Source organism: Pinus tabuliformis, chromosome 8 (genome assembly GCF_031772625.1).
Source record: "Pinus tabuliformis cultivar Carrire ecotype Pingquan chromosome 8, CPIR1, whole genome shotgun sequence".
Lineage (NCBI taxonomy): Eukaryota > Viridiplantae > Streptophyta > Pinopsida > Pinales > Pinaceae > Pinus > Pinus tabuliformis.
The window spans coordinates 1585958858-1585977052 of NC_142294.1; positions in this window are offsets into that span (position 1 = coordinate 1585958858).

Sequence of the window (18195 nt, forward strand, 5' to 3'; positions counted from 1 at the left end):
TAGCTGTATCCAACTTATGGTGCCCACAATACGAGTAAATCTGGTCAAAATCTGCCCATACGAGTAAATAATACAAAGAATACAAAGTACTATAAATACAGAGGAATAGAATCAGATAAAGTACAGTATTTATCCTCTTCTTGACAACCTCAGGACAACTACGCCGGCTGATATGGAGTGCCCCAAGAAAGGAAAGTCCAACGCTTCTACGTTGGAAGCAATCTTTCCAATGGTGGAAGATTATATTTCGCAGAATCTTCAGATTCAAAATAGAGGTCAGAAACGTGGAAGGAAGAGGAAACGTGGAAGGAAGAGGACTATTGATGGCGATCAAGATCAGAAACGTGGAGAGAAGAAGAATCTTGATGCCAAAGTCCATACCCCTGAATGGAGAAAAGCAGTTATTCATGTTGCAGAAAGAATTCCAATGGATATTTTGATTAGTGAGTTTAATAGATTTTATAAGCGCAACATAATCTCTGCAGGCACAAGTGTTCGAGATATTAAAGGAGATGTTAAGTCTTCTGTTCAGAAGGGCAAAGAAAAGGAAGGTGAATCCATTCATTTTCCAGAAGTTGTTTTAAAGGAAATTTTTCTGAAACTCCCCCTTCATGATCTCTTGGCTTGTAGATCGGTATGTGATTATTGGGCTTCTGTCTGTGCTTCCAAATTTTTTCAAGAAAATTGTACTAGTACTGAAAAATGCATCGTGATTAACAACCACAACTTAGACATGTGGGTTTTTAGCATTATCTCAAAGAGATGGTTTTTGTTGAAGGTCCCTTGTAATTGGGATAACATGGGCATGAAAACTCTCGGCATCAAAGCTAGCAGTGAAGGTTTGTTCTTAGTAGCTCGATCTGACTACACATTGCATGTTGTTAATCCTCTCACCCGCCAGGTTAAGAGTTTGCCCAAGATCTCTCTAAAGACACCTAACCGTGGTAAATTTCTGAACCTTCTTGTTGTCCATGGAACAGCAGAGATGTGGGCTGACAGCATGACTGGGAATTTTAGAGTTTGTATGTTTGGTACTTGGTATCATGATGGCAAAAGTGTTCTTCATGTTGCAAGATATAATTCCATAACTGAGATGTGGACATTGAAGCCACTTCGCCATTTTGTGAGTGAAGATCTTGTCAGATCTAAGAGTTTTCCATCCCCTTTATGGAGTTATAAGGATATGGATCACAAGGTTATTTATGGCTTCTCAGCCACCTATCAATATTTCTTTTATCCTGTAGATAACAATGACGAAATACCCTATGGTGAAATACTAGATAATAACATTGAGAATTTCCTAGAAACAATTGAAATGGAAAAACGTTATAGAAGAGGATGTTACAGTAATATTGCTTTACCCACTATGATCCCCCATATTGTGGAAGAGATTGATTTAGGAGTGATATTGGTTGGAAGAGTGAAGCAAAATGATGATGGAAAACAGGTATATGGGAGGCTACCCATAGCCTGTCATGCTGATATAGGATTGTGGGAATATAATCTAGTAAACCAGACATGGACTATGATTGACACCATCCCTGTTGCATCAATTGAAAGTATGATCAAATCATCAGAAGGGACTGATTTTATTGTAGTTGGAGATTGCCACGACGATATTTGGCTTATGTTAAGGGGAGGCAATAGTATGTTGCATTATAAATTGGAGACTAGGCAATGGTTACTGGAGCCTGGGTGTCCAGGTGGGGGATATATGGATGCCAACATTCATTGGAAAGCTACATTTGAGAATCTCAAATTTAATGTTAAAGTGAATGTTTAATTTTGATTATTGATCTATATTTTTACTTTTGTAAATATTTTATATAATTTTATGAAAATTTTATTTATAAAAAGGTGATCAGTTTATTTGTTGTTTTTTATTTTTATTGTGCTCAACCACTTTCTACAAGGTGTATAGGGTATTTTTAAAATCAACTTTTTATGCTGCAATTTCCTTTCCATTAAGGAAATTTAGTACAATTTTTTAAATAAAAAAAATCATAACATACATATGATATTAAAATATATAACATATAAATAATAGTTCTAAATCAATATCCATTTTACTGTATAAAATAAAATATTGATTTTGTATGCATATTTAAATGTATTAATAAGCACATAAAAAATTAGTGTTTACAAAGATAATTAATTATGAATATTCACACCATTTTAACATGGAAATTATTAACTTCTAAATAGAGTTTCTTACAATACCATTGGCCAATGCTATGACTTGTCACTACCAATTAACTAAAAACCATAACTCATTTCAAAATCATTTTTTTTTATAAATATATATCTTTAAATTTAATTTTATAACATTTTTTAAATTAAAACTTAATACTTACAATAAACATACAATATAACAATATAACAAGATTCCCAACCATGAATATTGAACCACCTTTTACCATGTATATCATTAACTTGTAAATAGGCTTTGTTACAATACCATGGGCAATACCACAGCTTATCAATACCATTTTACCAAAAATCATAGCTCATTTCAAAATCAAAACCTTCTATAAATATTTTATTTTATTTTATTTTATAACATTTTTAGAATTAAATCTATAAGTTAATGGAGTTGTTGTAATGGTGTAGATTTATGTAAACACTTACATATGGATTCAATTAAAGAATAATAATAACTTAAAAGTAATTGCCTAGAGAGATGTCCTCCATCTCAATAAAAATGGCACACACATACACATATATCATGTTAGTCTCCTAGGAAGTTTAACTCACAAACACATAAGTGCAATAAGTGATCTATTAAAGCGTGCATCAATAGACTCTCTAAGAAAGCGATAATACTCATAAGGGGTCCCATTTAGTTTCTCCATGATATTCCAAGTGTCTTAATTTAGTTCAACCCCTCTCATGCACGGGTTATCCCGCTAACTCCTAACCCCTAACACCCACAGTATGCATGTAAAATGCATAAATACATTTGTCCCATGAATTTAATTCACGAAGGAGTCAAATCAATCACCCATTAACCTTCAAATATGACTTTATTAAAGCCTTTTTTTTAAATCCTTCCTATGGCGACTAAAACCCTCTCATTAACCCCTAACAAACATATATATATATATAACCTTTTTCTTCTTTAATCATTGGTTACATGTATTAACACGTAAATTCTCCCATAGGCGCTACTTTCCTTTATAACCCATTTACAAAGGAAATACTCACAATCTTACCTTTTTACCCAGGGCTTCACTTTATCAGATTACAAAGGAAATCCCGATCAAAATAGATAGGCCAGACATCAAATCTTATAAACCGCTGTTCATGATTATGGTTGTGTCCTCACCTTAATTATATAAATTTTGTCTGATAACAAAAGTAGTATAGATGCTGGTTTATAGTGTTGTAATGATTTTTTTATATGTGGTTTATGGATTTCTGAGATTGGTGACTACTATTTCCACAAAAAAACATTGTTACATGTAGATTTACTAGGCCAATTGAACTGGCCCTATGGGCTTATTGTTATACTGAATTATATTTAATGAATTTGTATTTTTTTTCATTTAAATAATTTATTTAAGTTCTTTTTTATATATTTAGCATAAATCAAAGATTGAGCTCATGTAATTTATGTAGTAAAGTTATTCATTTGGGGAATTTTCCTATTTATGGTCTACTCACTTATAAATTATGTTTGTTTAAAAGATGAATATTAACATCCTTATCATGTCATTATTTAATCTTGGTTTGATTTGTGTTTTAATTACTTTTCATTGTCATCATTTAGTTGGAAAATAGTGAAAAACAATTTTCTTAGTTTTAAATATTATAATAGATTTCATTCAATTATTGTTGATTGTTTATGTATGTGCGAGTGAGTTGGTTAATCAAAATATTTGCTATATGGATTAGTTCATAATATATTTATTAAAAAAATATTAGTGCATTGAAAGAAGCTTTCTATAGCCTAGTGTATAGGAGATCTGTAATTCCTTCTATTCTCAACATGAAGTTGACAAAAAGGAGGGCATGATGTCAAGTCCTTAGGCCTCCTACCTTTATGGATATATTGGCCTCACCAATGTCATTGTTTAGATAGGTTTCCAAAACCTAAATATGCTTGTTTACTATGGGTAACATCCTTGAAGTGAGGAGAAGTGGCATCTGATCATTCGGATGTGTGTTCCATTAAAACATTCTAATTATTACTACTCAATATGAGGAACCAACATGTAACATCCCATTTTATATTTTTGTTAAGTCATTTGATTTTTATCCAAAACCACCATGAAAAATTAGTGAATTCACAGTAAAGGAATTGTTGGCAAATAACTTAGAAATTAAGAAGCAATGCCACTCCAATAAACTAAAAATAAAATATTGCATATATATATATAGATAGTAGGAGACAAATGAAATGAAACTCATTCTTATCATATATTAAATATGGACTATGATATTACATGCCAATAAAAAAACTAGCCAGAAAGTGGTTGAGCTGATGGCCTCCAAAAACTGCTCCAATATTGAATTTGGACTCTCGAAACTATAACTAGAAATGAAGCTTTAATTGGAGATCTAGGTGATGCCCACTCATCCAAAGTTCTTCTCCAAACTGGCATAACAACTAATTTTGTTTAAGCCCAATGCTATTTATAGATTAAATATACACAACAATGAGTTCGGGTTTCTTCCAACACACCAGGAAACCCAATGGATTTCATCTCTTTTAGATCTTGAAAACCCAAGTTCCCAAACTCTCCAAAAGAAAATACTCCAATTCCATGATATGCCCAAATGAATTTCTCCCACATACTTATAAATACTTTATGGATCTCTCTATAATATTCTAGAAACACTTATTTTATTATTCCTTGCACCTTTATTTTATTTTTATTCTAGAGGCTTCCCCTTTTTCATTTCATTTAATTAACTTTTAATTTTACTTAAGCCACTTTTTAATTCCAGAAAATAGTAAATATTGCTCTACAATCTCTCCAACCACTAAAATTCACTTTTCATCATCCTATTATATATATCTCTCCATTCTAGTTCCAATGAGCTATTACACTATGGTGTTTCTCCAAATAATCCTTCCCAAATGACACCTTTAGCATATTTAATTAAGATATGCTCATAATATGCCATTTTGAGATAATATCCTCATAATGTCATCATTGTGAGGAGGTATAATTGAAGTCAACCTTATAATATCACTAAGACAAGAAGCCACCATAAGTCTTACCCCTTAACAATGGTGCTCCAAGAACTTGTGTTGTATCAAGGGAAGCATGGATGGTTTTAGAGCCCAATTTAGGCTCCTCTAATATGATTGGTTCACCTTGGAAAGATGTGGGTCTATTTCCTCAAATTTGAGAAGGGATTTTACTTTCATCTTTATTAACGTCAAATCTGGCTCAAGTACAAAGAGAAAATTTCTTATCTCTTGTTCCTTCTTCACATCCCTTGAGTGCTCCATTTGTAGAATATCATTGACTACTCTTCTACTTTTTCATCTAATCTATATTGAAACCCAGTGAGGGGTTGTTGTGTATTATTTTGATAAGAAATTTTAATAAATCCATTATTTAACAACTTTATTGGCACCCTTGGAACAACATATAGAAGGTTGTGGAAGGAATGCTATAGAATATATCGACTCTCCTAGCCATAACATCAATATTATCTACTAATCAAGCCCCTAAAATACACTATGTGACTTATACAATATTAATTAAATTCTAGGACAACCAACTAACATCAGCAACATACTTTCCCCAACCATACTCACTCATCACACACTAATATCAATAACATACTTATTAGGAACATAACACTAGCAATATAGTGACATGGCATCTACAACAATGTAACGACATACAATTAGTCCATTCAACAAATACATCTATTGCCACTCCTCAACATGTACAATACTCATACAATAGCTATTACTAGTGGGGACAATATGAAATCATATATCAATTTGACCCCATAAGATTGACACTTAGCTTTACATGGATTTTAAAGCATTCTACAACATATGTATAATTATACAAACTACGAGAAACCCCAAACATCACACTCATCACACAAAAAATTATTCAAGTCAATTGCACCTTGTTTCAATGCTAGTTGATTAGGTTGTTCACACCTTGCATTGCATGCCACTATTAGGACCAAAAATTTTGAGGTAAAAAATGAGACTAGAAACAAAAATGTACCACAAAAATCCACTTTATGAGAACCAATAAGATTCAATATGATGATGACAACCATGGTGGATGATTCACAATTTTTTGAGTAAAAAGGTAAAAAGATAATAGGGTATGAATTTAACTTGTCATAGGGTGAAGGACAAGGAAATTGGTTGGAAGCTCTGAAGAATCATTATATATAATTACATATTCTATGATAACTAGAAGTACTATTGTAGATATATTAGTAATTTATAGGAAAATAGAATTATTTGGTAAGGATCCTTGGGGGTTAAGTTTGGGCATGGTTTCCTTGGTCATGAAATTGCTTGTAGTTTCCAAATCAATGACATTTTTTCGAACTGCAATGTCCCTCATTTTCATGTCTACTACTAAGCTGCAAGGATTTAAGTAATTGGGGATGATTTCTCTCTCACCCATATCATCAACTAGTTAAGCCATGACATTAATAATAGGGGAATCCTTCTTCATTCTCCTCATCCATTTAATACATTCATACTTAATGAAAATTTTGTAAATAAGAACATAATTGTTGGCTTAAAGACAAGGGATCTTGACACACATATTTTCCAATTTTCCTAGAAGTTTAGCTTCTTGTGGGGTGTGTACTTTGTGGGTTGTCAACCTTTTAGGATTAGGAGGTTTTGGTTGGGTGACCTGAGGTACAATTTCTTCCTTCTCTTCCTCAATATTATTTGTTAGAGGAGGTGGATAAGCATATGGAAGGACCTTCCTAGGCCTAAGGTTGATTTCCTGTATTTCTACAACATAAGTTTGGTAAGTAGTTTCTCCATTGTAGATTGGTTGAGCCTTCTTACTGTTCGGATTTGGAATTTTTTGGGTAGACAATTGTGGTTGTTTTGGAGGAATGCTTTAGGGTTCTTGATATTGTTGAGGAGGACGAATTAGGGTAGGTGGTTGGGCCACATGGGGCCTCCATCCTAGTGATGGATTACCCCATTGATGAGGTTGAGTAGGGCATGCATGGAAAGGTGGAGTAACATTTTGAGGAGGATATGGAGGAGTGGACATGCCCTAGATTGAATGTTTAGGAGGATACCAAGTTTGATAATGAGAATTTTAGCTAGCATTGAAAGAAGAGGGAGATTTCATACTTTGTTGAGATTGTCTAGGGGCTTGTGGCCTCCTTTTGTTAACAAAGAATAATTGCACCATGATCCCTTATGCACCTTGGTATACAACTTTCAGATTTAGAAAATGTGGAAACTTATTAGTGGAATAATTATCCTCATACATAAAACATATTTATATGATATTTAAACGACATTCATTCTTAGGACAAATTTTAGTGCATTGAGTGTAGAATATGGCAAAAGATTTTTCTGATTGCTCCTATTTTTTCTTGAGATATAGGGAGTCCATATGCATGTAAAATTTATTTGATATATCTTCATATCCAATAGCATACCCACTATGTCAATTTTAGTAATTAAGGAGGAAGAAGAGGGATTTACCAAGCTTTCCTATTTCTTTGGTAACCCTTGAATGATTTTTAAAGACTCATTTTGATATCATCATAAATTAGCTGATATATGTGTCCATTGGTTAGTAGATTGATTGTTTCCATCAGTTCTTCCCCGATTCCTGGTAGTAGGACTAAATTCAAAGGATTTGAGTGCAAGGTGAAATTATGCACCCTTCTATAACTCAACTGAAATATTTCCTCAAAACATGCTAAAGACTCATTTTCTCCTTGGACCTTTCTAAATATATTGTCGTTGGTATATTTTTCTTTGCAATAATCCCAATGCTTGCATTTACTCTCATGAGGATATGATCTCTCCTTCTAGGCTCATTAACCATTGAACAGCCACATCCTTTAGAGAGGAAGGAGAGAATTTAGGATCATGCTCATTAGTGGTCTTGTCAGAAGTCCTGCATACTACAAAAAACTCAAACATAAATGTTTGAGGATGTTTGGTAATCAAACCATAAAAGTGAGGGAGGAAATATGTATTAATATTTTTCAATTTAACCTCTCCATATGTCTCTCTAATGGGAAATGTGAATACTTCTAGTTGTTTATTCTCAACCATAGTGTTGGTGGGGTGTGAAAGTGTTTCTCCTTTTGCAAACTCCTCAATGATCCTCACTTTCTCACCAAAAATGCCCTTAATGGTCACTATGGATAGGGTAGGAGGCTCAGAGTAAGCTAAGAGAGGCTGTCTATTAGTGGAAGTGGGGGTTTTTGGTAAGAAATTTCTTATTCTGTCCCTAATTCTTGAAGGAAGAAAAGAAAGGAATGTAAATATAAGTTTTTTGTATTTTTTTAAAATAAGATGTTAATGTTTCTTTCCTTTTCATAGAAGATGAAATGAATGAATGATCAAATAAAATAAGGAAAATTATAATACATACTTGTAACATCTCTGGAGAACATATGGCTAATTTCCTACACATAAAGAATTCAGGAACAATTTTTTTTAGATACTTTGCAAATTTAGACTACCAAGTTCCAATTATTTTTTTTACATACATAATGTGATTTGTTTATTATTGACCATAAAACACTGATGATGTTCTTAGCTTCATTTACGATGAGCTCAACTTATGTTCTCTAGGGAACTAGTGCTATATCTCTATGTAAAGGGGTTAACATATGTTATTGATTTATGGTGGACGTTTAGTGACATTGTCACATTGTATCATCTTCCAAGAAAAGGGTGGTTTCTTATTACATTATCTATAAGGTATTTCAACCTTTATTTTCTTACATTACAACCATTGAAATATGTATATGATAGTATGGTGGAGAAAACTTTATTTTTTATGATGCACTTTTCTTTTCTTACCACGGTGATGGTTCATTATGTATTTATATTATAATGGTTTGGGTTATCGGTTTACTAAAAGTTTTCCATAGTATCGACTTATATTATGAAAATATTTAATCATGAAGGAATTTCTTCCTCCACAAGGAAGCTTTGCAGCAAAATATAGGGTTTATATTAGAAGATTTTGAACATGCTAGTTGTAACCCACACAGTACGCATATAGCAACCTTGGCTACTTGTTAGAGGCTTGAGAACATTTAAGTGTCATCAGATCTAGGGCTAACGTCCTTTAGATATCAATAAATGACCAAGATGGGTCGAGATCATTTTTGGGAGGTAGCCACTCACCCCATCTCCATCGTCCCAGCCTTATTCATTCCTCATGTTGCAAGAAAGTGCCTTTACAACTCTAGGGTTCCACTAAAAGCTTTTTTCCTGAATTTTCTTATATGATTCTCGTTCTTACTTTTACATGAAAGGAAGGCCATGCATTTCTTCCCTACATAATAGGGTTGGTTGGCAAGTTAACAACCATGGTCATTATTTTTAGGTGGGTCCTTCATTTTTCGTTTGTATACTCTTCTTTTTTTGACTCTAAATGCCAACTTTGCTATAAATTTTCCTCACATTCAACCGAGCTAACCCTTTTGTAATTTCTCCTTATAGGGATAGTTACAATTTCCTTCCCCCATATGTGCGTTGAAGTCTAATTTATTTAGTTGGTGCATCAAGTTCCAATGGGTGCATTACTTCTTCACTACAAAGATTTTGAGGTAATATATTCTCTAACACTAGGTTAGGGTTTTTCACTTTCCTTCCTATTCTTTAATTTTATTTTTCCCTAATAAATGTGTGTGTTGAGTTTGCAAAGTAGAACAACATGGCCATGTACTTTTCCTCAATGCCCATGCAATTCTAAAAGTTTGTCTTAGAATACACCTCAATCATTGAAAAATTATTTTTGTTGTCTTCATTGAAACCTATGCTTGCAAAGCCTTCTTACTTAACTGGTTTATTCTTACAGTTGCAGCTCCTATGCAGAAAAGAGGTCATACGAGTTCACTTCACTATTAATGAACAATCTTCTCACAAGAATGTTCTTATGCATAAAATAGGTCATACCCTTTCACATCACTATTAATGAACAAATATTCTTAGAAGAATGTTCAACTTGCTTCGTTCGAGGTTTTTATTTTAGTTATCTCTTCATACTTAGGGTTTTTGACTGTATGGACAAGACCCCTCTCAACAGTTCACATGGGGTCTTAGAGGATTTGAATTACTATTAGTCTCTATAACTAGCTTATGTTGAGTCTCTTCCACAAAAGGAGTCTGGACCAGTTCTCTGAAACCCTCTTCCACCTACGGGTTAAAAAGTATGTTATTGTGACTAGTCAAATAATTACTCTTATTTACTCTGTATATTTTAGCCCAATTAACCGAACCTCAGGGTTGTTTAAAAAAAATATTTTCTGAATTATTTCCATGTCTCTATATGCAAAATTATTCAAAGGATTTTAATACTATAATTTCTCATGTATGTTCCACTACATAGATACTTTTTGGTAAGAGTTTTTGGATTGCTTTTTTAACAATATGGCTAATTCTATGATCATTACCTTACTATTGGACTACTTATTTTCGAATATTTTAACAATATGGCTAATTATATGATCATTTCTTTACTATTGGACTACTTATTTTCTTATTCCAAAATAATTTCTGATAATTCTATCACCATGGAATATATTAAAAGTATTAGATATTTATGAAAATCCATACAACACATTTCTTTTCTTGCATCTTCTAAATGAATAGCTCATGATTGTAGTATTTTTTATTTTTTTTAACAATATGGCTAATTCTATGATCATTACTTTACGATTGGACTACTTGTTTTCTTATTCGAAAATAATACCAGGGAATATATTAAAAGTATTAGAGATTTATGAATCAATACAACACATTTCTTCCCATTTAATGCCTATAAATATTTACTTATCTGATTATATATGTATAATCTTGTTCCCTATCTACTTGCATGCATTGTGATAGTCAAGGTGTCATTGTGGAACTTGTCATGGGACCCACATGTTTTTTTGAGACTTACTAAAGCCTAGACCTAGGACTATCACCAATCTAAAAAAAAGTGTTTACTTCATACAATTGTTCTAAGGTACATAACATTGTTCTTTTCCCTTACCTTATCCTTCATATATATGCATTCCTATGTAAACAACCCATACATAACTGACATTCCTTTATGAAATCCTTCGTAATTATGTTATCTCTCTATTAGGTTACCTATAAAAGGAAAATAGACAACCCTAAGTGTATCTTTACAAACGGATACTACTTTACAACCCTTTTAAAAATACAACCTTTAACTTTATATACTTACAGTTTCAAGAGAGTCCTTACTTCCATTTATTTTACCCAAGTTGTAGCATTCTTCTCATGGGCACACTTTACCTGTTGTAGGTTAGATTTTACATACCCAAATATCATCAAGATTGATATTCATCACATGGTTCTACATTATATAATTAATAATCAATTCAATCTTTTTCCTATCTCTCAGTTTTTATTGATTTATAACTGTAACGATCCTTCCAACCATAAGCCGAATCTCTCTCAATCCAGCTTCCCTCTAGCTCTACCCTTTCTTTCAGAGAAATGGTTTCAATGATTCTATATTAGAATCTTTAATTTTCTTGAACCCTTGAAGGAACATTTTTTTCTTCCTTTTTCTGGTCTCCCCCAATGTTTCTCTCCCCATTGTTTAAAAAAGGGGAACAATTGATTTCCTCCCCCTTAGATTTTTTTTTTTTTTTTTTTGGGAATAACTATTTTTATCACAATAAGTGTTTAGTTCCACCTAATAGATTTTAATATATTTTAAAAAATGATTAGGAGTGTTAACAATAATCATAAATTTATTTTTATCCACATTGAAGTATGCATATATTTTATATCACAAAATTTAAAATTTACGATGACTAGCTTACTTAAATTTACTTTTCCAATAATGATAAAAGGAAATAAAGTTACAAGTCTAATAACTAGGGGTGTTACATGACATATCCCCAACAAAGATGTTAAAAAGAGATGGCCCTCAGTATTTCAACAACAATTTTCCAACTCCCAAGGGTCATAGCTTAAATTTTCAACCTAACTTTTGTACAAACTTAAGAAGGGTCAACACTATATGTGTAGTAGGAACTATCTCTTCCCTTTCCTAACTTTTACATAGGTGGAAGTATTGAGATGATATATAGTTGTACATAGAGAAAATGAACTATTTTATGCTATAGGAAAATTGAAATTGCATAACATGAATAGCATATAGAAAGCAAGGAAAATGATGCTATCTACAATGAAGTGAAAGCACAATACTGTATCTTTTAAGGATAGCAAACAGACATTGGAAATAAAATCTTGTAAACATCAAATCCAAATTTGGTAAGAAAGAAGAAATTTCTGTAGCAATTTGAATAAAAGCATCTACGTGACCTCTGTACTTCCAAATTACATTCTCAAGGTTCCAAGGTTATTGTAGTACTTCAAAGAAGGCAAATCATGAGTTGGGTGCAAATCTAAGTCACTTTCATAGGCAAGTTGCATAATGATACATGGTATTTATATTTCTGTAGGAGACAATCCAAGGAGCATTGGAATACAAAAAATGTAAGGTTTGAAGGGAAAGAAGCTAAGGAAAAGTTGTGAAATGATAAATTAGACATGTCTGTTAGGACTCCATATTGTCTACTTCTGACCTTGTATTTTGTTATTATATTACCCTCTTTAGCCCATAAGTTGAAAGCCTTGATAACATTTTGACCTGATTATTCTAAAGGTATGAAGTAACTCTCCTCATTACTATAAGTTTAATTATTCAACACATATGCATGCTATCTTTATAATTAATCCTTGGAAGTTGACTAAGTTGTTTAAAGCTTGCAGCATTATAATTCATAGTTGCTGCAACACCAGAAACAACAACTGCGTAGCTGCTGCCATACCAGAAACAACAACTAACTAAACCAGGTAAATCTTCACTTTGCAAATGGTCGTGATATCTGGAACTGCAATTGGCCAGCAGGAGCAGTAACTGTCTGAAGCGGCCAGAACAATATGTTGCAGATGCTGATATAGCATGACCAACCGTTGTCCAAAATTGACAAAACACAGTTGCAGATATTGGAACACCAGGAGTAGCACGAGAGCTTTACGGGAACAGTTAAGATTCACTAGATCAACAACAATGGTGGAACAACCAAGGATTGTACGAGGATCTCAAAGGGAGGGGCGAAATCTGTCAGTTGTGCAACAGCAAAAGGATCCGATATGATAACATCACATACTGTTGTAACAACATTTCTTATTTTTGTACAAAAAGGTCAATTAAACGGGTAACGAAAATCTATTGTAATAGATGTCTCCTCTATAAAGAGGAGACATCTACAGTAAGGAAGGGCGGAACGAGGGTATTGTATTACAGATCAAGTGTAAATCTTTACTGTAACTTGACATTTTGGCAGATGAATAAAGCATTATCCTGAAAATTTATACTTAGTATCTATGTCGTGGGGAATATTGTGAGAGGGACAGGGCCCACCTTCTTCCCAAGATTCACCCATTCCTTTTCTATTGAGTGTGTGTGTGACTTCTGTGTGGCATTCCTTCTGATATTTCCCTTTTGCTGATACTCTGTTTTCTTAATCAATTGGCGCTATACAAGAGTGTGTCACCAGTGATTAGAGATTGCAGTGTGCATTGGCAAATTGATCACAGGGGCAGGTGCTGAACATCCTTACTCTGAGGATAGGGTCCTGATCCTCGGTTACAAGACAAGCCATCATTTATTTCAGCAAATTTGTTATCTTTAGTTCATTGTTTTCATTTAATTTCTGCAATATCTCATAAGTGTTGTAACACAGAGTAAGGGTTTGATAAAAAATTAGTTATACTACAACTTTTAATACTTTTAGAATTAAGTGCATACAGTACGAGGTCACCTTTGAGACAGAAGGACTTTCTCGAGTTGACAATTTAATGTGGTACTCGACTGTTTAATAAATAAACCATTCGAGTAGCCAACATTTTGGCGCCGTTGCCGGCGAAGGCGACTGAAAATTTTAAAGGTATTAACATATTTTTCTTTTCTTTGTAGAAAAGGCAGGATGCATGAGAGGACGCAAGAAGGTTAACCATTCAGGTGGCAAATGCAAAGGAGGAGGAAGAAAAACTTTTATTGACGATATTATTTCAAAAGCTGAGACATCCCAGAGGCTAAGCTCTCGGAGGCCACAGATCCAATACTCTTCTCAGACAGATTTTCGACAGAGGAAGTAGTAGGGTGAGAGAGGGTTCTAGAACCATCAGAATACACTGAGGAACCAGAGGAAGAAGACGAAAGACCAATAGAGGAAGTTAATGTGGAGGAACCAGTACAGGATATTGAGATCCCAACAGAAAACTCCGAAGACCAAGCAAGCGCATCAGGGAAAAAACCCATGGACGATAACAACGAAGGATTGTTTGGTGGAGGACGCAAAATAGAGTGAAGGGGAGAAAATTCTCTCTCTACCCTGGAATTCCCCATTGGAGACCTCCCCAGAGGGGCAACTCCTATGAAGAATATCCCTCTTTCAGCATTACCCAACTTCCACGGGTTATCCACAGAAGACCCTGATGAATTTCTCTTTGAATTCGATATACTATATAGAAGCTATGACTGTATTAATTCTGCTCAGAAATTAAAATTGTTCCGAGCTACATTAAAAGGGAATGCATTAAGATGGTTCATGAGCTTGGGAGCTCATGTGATTACAACATGGGATCAGATGAAGGAAAATATTTTGGCTAAATACCAAGACTATTGTCGAACAAGAGAAAGAAAGGAGGAATTCTTCAAGATGACTCAGAAAGAGGATGAAAGTTTAGAAGACTTCGTGGAAAGATTACAATATAATTTACAACGGTCTGATCATCCTAAGATGAGTAAGGATATTCTTAAATCAATACTGCTAAGAGGGGTACGAGATGATTGTTTAGATATGTTAAACATGCTTGGGAAAGGAGACATATCTAAGGAATCCTATGATGAGATTATTGATCTCTGTAAAATATGTTCAAGAGGAGCAGCAAGCAGACCAAGGAGCAAGGACAGTACGTATTCAAGAGTCCAGAAATCAGCAAGTGCAGGAGCAACACGGGCCGAAATAGGTAACTTACTTGAAGAATTTAAAACTGAAATGTTAAGCTCTTTTGCTTCACAAATTGATACTTTGCAGGTTAAAAAGAAGCAGGCAGAAGCAGAAGCCGCTCTGGCTATTTTCTGCTCTAAATGCAGGGAGAAACACCCACTAAGGGAATGTCCCCTGGACAAGGTACCAATTTGCACTATCTGTGAAAAGGACCATGAGACCCAACAATGCCCTTCTCTGCTAGGAATAAAAGCAGCACTGCAGCCAACCGAAGAGGAAGTTGAAGTAGTGTACCTCCTCACACAGAGAAGACAATGGCAACCATGAGGACAAGGTATGAATTCTAACATGCCATTTAATCGTTGGAGTAATCATTCTCCTTTTCAAGAAAATTATCCAACCTTCAATCAAATGCAGTACCCACCCTTCAATCAGATGAATTTCCCACCCATGCAGCAACCGAATCCTCCTTTTGCTGATCCCACAATATGGAATCCCTGGGCTTTTCAGCAACCCTATCAATGGAACCCAAGTTGGGCAGCTCCAAAAATCCCATTTCCAAATCAATTACCTCAATATCAGCAAAATCTCTCCTTACCATCAAATGCCCCACCTAATAATCAGACAATAAGACCTCAGCTGCCTGTACAACCTAACCCCAACCCGAATAATAATAAAGCTCTGCAAGTAATCGATGTTCAAAACCAACTAGTTTCCCCTCTGCAATGCAATGACATTCATTTACGCTCAGGAAGAATACTGGAACCTACTATTGATGACATCACTTCTGATTCAGATAAAGAAGAAATCAGAAAAGAAAAATCACCTGATGCTGAAACAGTTGGATCATCCTCTAAAAAGAACGTCGAAACAGTTGAAACATCTTCCAAAAAGACTGCTGAAACAGCAGAGCCACTATTCCCTGAACGTTTGGCTCTTACCAAAACCCTTGAGCCACCTGCTTTTAATTTGTTAGGAGAATTACAGAATTTGTATGTTAAGATTCCACTTTTACAAGCATTAAGAGATGTACCGATTTATGCTAGAACTGTTAAAGATATTTGTATTAAGAAACCTGGAAGAAAAGCTAAAGACCCCCTCACAGTTCATGTGATGGGTGATCTAGCTGCTCTCATGTCAGAAAAGAATCCCCCTGTAAAATATGGTGACCCTGGTCACCCTACAGTTATAGTCCAGGTTGGTAAAACCTTTGTTTCCAGAGTTCTGGTAGATCTCGGTGTTGCAATAAACATCATGACACTTGAAGCAACACAATTATTGCAGCTAAATTTTTTTATTAGGGAAACCCCAACCATTCTAGAACTGGTTGACCACTCCACAATTAAACCAGAAGGGGTCATTGAAGACCTGATAATTTCAGTAGAATCTTGGAACTACCCAGCTGATTTTGTTGTACTACAGACCAAAAATAAGTTGGGGGGTCATCCATTGATTTTAGGAAGGCCTTGGCTGGCTACGATAGATGCACTCATCAGCTGTAGGTCAGGATCAATGACAATCTCTAATGGATCTGAAACCAAGCAACTTACTCTGTACCCTCATGCCACACCTATGATTAACAATGACAATTTAGTTTGGTTAGATTATGAGGATGATGAAATTCAACCCATTTTGACTGCCGGGCAAGCCCTAACTTTTAAAAATTCGACCGAGGATGAATTAATTAGTAGTTTTATTTCTGAACCTTCTTCAGTTAACTCTGAATTACATGACCACTTGACTGCAATCTTGGAATCTGAACCATAGCAGAATCTTAAAACTGAAAACTTTTCTTACACAGTAGCTGGCACTTCCTCCAAAAGTATAGCTGTCGAAATTGAGCCTGACAAAACATTAAATATAAACCCTAAACTAACAGATGCTGAAACACAACAGTTAATAAAGTTACTCCACGAAAATAAACAAGCATTTGCATGGGATTACACAGATATGAAGGGAATTTCTTCTGAATTATGTACTCACTGAATTTATATTAAAGAAGGATCCCACCCAGTCTGCCAACCCCAACGACGAATGAATCCCAATCTAAGGGAAATTGTAAAAGGGGAACTTCAAAAACTGTTGAATGCAGGATTCATATATCCTATATCTGATAGCGAATGGATTTCACCATTAGTGATAGTACCTAAGAAAAATGGAAAATGGAGAGCATGTGTGGACTATAGAGCTCTGAATAAGGCTACTCAGAAAGATCATTTTCCCTTACCATTTATTGATCAGGTACTAGATAATTTGGCAGGCAAGAAGTTATTTTCCTTTTTCGATGGGTTTAGTGATTATAATCAGATCAAAGATTGGACCCCAAGATCAAGACAAGACCACTTTTACTAGCCCCTGGGGAACTTTTGCCTATAAAGTTCTCCCATTTGGACTATGTAATGCCCCAGCAACATTTCAAAGGGCAGTGATAGGAATTTTCTCTGATATGCTTAATGATTCCTTAGAAATATTTATGGATGACTTTACTCCTTATGGTGTGACTTTTGAAGATATCTTACAAAAACTTGAAAAAGTACTTAAAAGGTGTATAGAAGCACATCTTTCCTTAAGTACTGAAAAATGTCATATGATGATGAATCAAGGTATTGTTTTAGGACACTTCATTTCATTCCTAGGAATTCAAGTTGATCCAGCTAAGGTACAAGTAATTCAGACTTTGCCTATCCCAAAAACACAAACTGATGTAAGAAGTTTTTTAGGACATGCTGGATATTATAGAAGATTTATCAAATATTTTTCTAAAATAGCTTCTCCCTTGTTTGTGTTACTTATGAAAAATGTTGAATTTAAGTGGACTGATGATTGTCAAAAAGCATTTAATGAACTCAAACATCAATTGTCTACAACTCCCATTTTAAGAGGACCTGATTGGGCACTCCCCTTTCATATATCCTCTGATGCTTTAGATTCTGCAATAGGAGTTGTCTTGGGTCAAGAAGAGAACAATCTTCCCTATGCAATCTATTTCATTAG